At 34.4% G+C, this 5,158-nt stretch overlaps 1 long non-coding RNA gene across 1 annotated transcript; it reads right to left on the reverse strand.

Moving 5' to 3' along the window:
- Positions 1-2,387: 2,387 nt before the first annotated feature.
- Positions 2,388-4,849, reverse strand: LOC132180457 (uncharacterized). Its single transcript, XR_009440157.1, has 3 exons — positions 4,770-4,849; positions 3,802-3,852; positions 2,388-2,524 (listed from the first exon to the last, which is right to left on the reverse strand). It is a non-coding gene; the product is annotated as an uncharacterized LOC132180457 (long non-coding RNA).
- Between the last annotated feature and the right edge of the window lie 309 nt (positions 4,850-5,158).

Here is a 5,158-nt window from a genome sequence, read left to right on the forward strand (position 1 = left end):
TATGTATTAGTTACCATACTAAATAGTTAGTTCATAATTAATTTGGGATTATATGAATCACATTATCATTGTATATGAATAATATGCTTAAGTAACAAGATCGTCATTAAATCATATGATTAAGTATTAAATGTGACACCTTATAAATTTTATAGATTTAAAAAAGGTTTATAAAGCATCTTTGTATATATTAAATGCAGTTATAAGTGCCATTAATATTATTTATATATATATATATATATATATATATAAAAGACTCTCCTTCTCCCTCACTCAGAAGCTTATCTCAAAATTTTCTTTCAATCTTAGCACAGCAGCAGTTAACCAATTTCTCAAGGTGAGAAATTTCTGCTCTCTTGCCCCGTTTATCATTCTGTCATCTTGAGAATATTTTTATTTCTTGCTTCATATGGGTTGAATAAAAATTCAAAATTCAATGATCAAATCTAATGGCCGAGATTAAATTCAATTAAATTGGATGGCTACGATTAAATTTAATCAAAAATTCAAAATTCAAAATTTAGAGATTAGGAATAAAAATTGTGTTATTATTATTATTATTATTATTATTTTGAATTGAACTTATAATCTAATGGTAATGCTCAAACTCTAAGTCTTAAATTCGTCATGATCTAATGGTCATACACTTATACTTAAATTATATGATCATATTATCTCACAATTCATATTAATATTATCTTAGATCTAAGATCATGTGATGTACGTTTTCTAAGAATAAAGTATCTAATTATAATGCATAGATTAAATAATACAATAACTTATGCAAGTATACCATATAATTATATAATGATTAATGATTATGTGATATACGATTCCAATTTCCAAAGTATAAACTATCTAATGATAATACTTTTATTAAATGACACAATAACTTTTACCATATGATTATATCATATGATAAAATGATTAATGATAATATCAAATATTTCTTATTATTTACTATATATATTATATATTTCTTATATGTGTTTATATAATATATACATATATATAATATATATACACACAGATGTATAAATAACAAGAAAAACAAAAAGGTATATACTATATTTGTTATTATTGAGTAATGTTGACTATATATATTCTGAATTTCCAGCTCCACATTCTTCTTCTAGAAGAGCACCAAACCCCCACTGTGCTCAACACAATCAACCACGGACATACAATCAAAGCCAAGGTTTCCTCGTAGATATGATATTTTATTTCTCTGTAGTTTTGTCTCCAAGGGAAATATAATATTGGGCTTCTTATCCCTCACCATCTGGCAAAGACGCCGAATTGTTCATGGGTTCCCAAGCCCACGACAATTCCAACTTAGTAGATTCATAATGAGGAGCGACAATCACCTAAGAGTTTTAATGCAGAAAACTAATGCTTTAATATGTCATAACTATCATATATGATCTACCCGAGATATTACTCATTCTCAGTAGGGTTGGTGTTGTCTCGAGGGACCTGTAATACAATGCCGGTGCCCTGACCATTATATGCTATCGTCCATAACACTAGTAGCCTGACCGAGTCTAACCTCGGGTGGCCTACGCTATGTAGTGACCTACCAATTAAGGTTGCGCAGGTCAAGAAATAATTATTGGATCCTAGGCCCTTATATCACATCCATACACATGTTTGACCATATATTCAAGTCTATATAATAAGCTCATGGCCATTATACCGCATGTACTAGTGTTATGTCATACGATGCATCTTATCAACTTGTTATTAAGATAGTTACCGAGTTATACAAAAGTAGGCATGCTCATATCGTAAGTGTGCTCAGTGAGCTGACATATCGCACGTTTTTAAGGAAAGCAGTCGTAAGTGTTTACTTATCTCGTGCGTTCGCTTGAGCTCTCTGACATCACAATTCCATGTTATAACGAAATATGACAAATCATTATAAGCAATACTAGAGAACTACTCGAGAGACACATTAAGTTCTATCTAACGAAATGGGGCCATCATGTGACGACCTGCTTGATAAAAGCATGATTAAAAATTTTTCTTTTAAAAACTAATAACCCACAACAAAGCGGATTGTCGCAGTGGCATAGCGATACCACAGTATGCCACGAACCCATGCAATAACGTGATTGACAATATCATAAGTCTCGCAAAGCTATATGCATCATCTATGATTAATTAGAGTTTATATCTTTGTAGCGGAATATAAATAATATAGACATAACTTAACACATTTGAGCTGACAATACATCTATGTGAATAATGCTTTACATACAAAAGAATGGCTAAACAAAGTCTCACATGCGACACGAGCCATAAACAAAATACCAACATCTAAGCCTATACATAAATGCTCTAACAAAAAAGACTAATAACTAGTCCAACAGAATCAACCCCCGCCGCATCTAGGCCTCAACCATCATGGCCCAAATACATGGCAACAATATCCTCATCTACCATCTCTTTGCCTGCATCCACAACCTTGTCTGAACCACGGGAATCACCACCATCCATGATGTAGGCGGATTTCATGAGCCCGCTGTCTCCATGAAATAGAGACGCTTAGCAATATAGAACTCACTGAGCTATCTAAAAGAGTCATCATTTGAAAACATACTTACAATTTAATTAGCTTAACAATAAAACATATTGAAAGTCATCATGCATCATCTATCCATAACGATATAAATACACACGGTTCCATCTCCCATCTCATATGCATACCGATACGTCTAGCATAAAAACCATCATATGCAACAATGCAAGCATCATCTATCATCATCATTATAACATTCATATGCCATGCAAGCTCATGCTTATCATTGTCATTCTTGTTTCTGTGTACCATTTGTCCCTATCCTTACTCTGCTTGCCTCTACTTGTACCATCTATAGAGTAAGGCAAATCCTTGTTTTGCTTGTCCCTACTTGTGCCATCTACAAAACAAGGACCGTTCTTACTTTGCTTGCCGCTACTTAGGCCATTTACAAAGTAAGACTAGTTACCTTTCCTTTAATATCATTTGTCCCTAACCATACTTTATTTGCCGCTACTTGTGCCGTCTACAAAGTAAGGCCAGTTACCGTGCCTTTATCATAATTTTCATGCAATCATATGCTATGCATGCTCATGCTTATACTTATGCTCATCATCTTGTGCCATTTCCATCACGAGGCCAACTCTGCAGTAGGAGACTTGTCATCGCTCCGCCGTCACCCCGTTTCTCTTATACATATGAGGCCAGCCCTACGGTAGGAGACTTGTCATCCCTACCGGAAGCCATCACCCCGTTTCTCTTTTACATATGAGGCCGGCCTTGCAGTAGGAGACTTGTCATCACTACCGGGAGCCGTCACCCCGTTTCTTGTTATGCATGGGCCAGCTCGATGGTAGGAGACTTGTCATCACTACCGGAGTTGAACTCTGTTACCGTTATACATGGGCCAGCTCTACGGTAGGAGACTTGTCATCGCTACCGCAGTTGAACTTTGTTTTTCATATCAATGCTTATGCCGTGTAAATGCTCATGTTAACAAATCTTGAACTCATATGCTATCATAATTCATACCATGGAAATCATAGAATCATGTCCTAAACCATGTGAACCATCCAATGCTCATAACAACATAATCATCACATTATCTTGTAAACCCATAAAAGCTCATAGAATCATTACATCAAACATTCAACCAACACATCTCATAAAACATTATCAATAGTCATAGTATCTCAAAACATCATACATCAATCGTTCAACCAAAACATCTTTTATACTTTAAAAATAGTACCCTTTTGCCTAGTAAGTAAAATACTTACCTTGTTCGCTTGAGTACCCTTCGGTGGATTCTTGACTCAACCTCAATGCACCTAAGCATTTACATAATAAACACATAATTAAGCTCTATTCTTAGCTTAACAACTCTCACTATTTAAAAATACTTGAGCACTACAAGTATCACGTTCTATAGGTCATCCCAAATCTATTCAACTAAAGCCCTTAAAATCCTTTACTTACGTTTAATACATACATATAAGCTAATGCATTAATTATCTAATAACTTAGTTACATTGAACTATGATTCTACATCATAATATATTAAATCACCAAATCTTGTGGCATATACATAGACTCTAGGTTAAGCATTACACTTAACCCTATAATTGTTATTCTCTTCTAAGCCATTTAATCTAGCAATTTAGCCCCAACTTTATAATTCTCATAACACTTACAACAATCATTATGATTCTAATATGACATATTAGAACATAAACACTATAGTTATCAATTTCCATGAACCCATGAAAGCCTAGGATTAATTAACACTTTAAATGTAATTAATCCATCCAATTAGCCATCCTAGTGTTCACATACCAAAAGGCCCAATTTAATTCATACTATACCAATTAGGGTTTATGTCCATACTTTACCAATATGTAGAATTAGAGTTTCAACCCATTAATTCCATAACCCGGAACTTGTATAATGCATAGCAATCTATAACACATAAAAGCCCCACATTAATTTTAGGAATTAGGCTTTTAATTAAAATTCTCCAATTTTCGGACTTAATTAGAAATTTCCCAAATTATTATGATTTCAAGCTTGATATCCAATGGGTAGAACAAAACCTTAAAGAGAAACTAAAGATTTTAACAATATAACAAAATCTCATTCAAGATCCCTAATTTTCTGACCAAAATCAAAGCCCCACAAATCCTCACAATTTATAGCTTCCATCCCCACAAGCACAACGAAAATTACAAGAAAAGACTAAAGCTTTTACCTCACAAGCACCCATGGCCGAAACCCACTTCAACTTCCTCACTTTCTCTTTTCTTCTTCTTCTTCTTCTTTCTTTCCTTCTCACGGCCAACAACACCTCTCTCTCTCTCTCTCTCTCTCTCAATCTGCAGCTCTTTCTCTCCCTCTCCTTGTCGGTGTGGTGTGCGTACGTGAGAAGAAGGGAAAGAGAGAAGAGAAAGAAAAGAAAGAAGGGAGGGGGAGAGTGCACGTGAGTTTTGGGAGAAGGGAGAATGAAATGGGATGAGGGGATAAGGTATATCCCATATAGCCAATGGTTGCCCGACATGTGGCATTAGTTAGATTTCCTTTTTATTTTAAAGACCCATCTTTTATAAATTGCTATATTACCCCACCTTATATTAATTCTAT

The sequence above is a fragment of the Corylus avellana genome, chromosome ca5 (genome assembly GCF_901000735.1).
Source record: "Corylus avellana chromosome ca5, CavTom2PMs-1.0".
In the NCBI taxonomy this organism is placed as follows: Eukaryota; Viridiplantae; Streptophyta; class Magnoliopsida; order Fagales; family Betulaceae; genus Corylus; species Corylus avellana.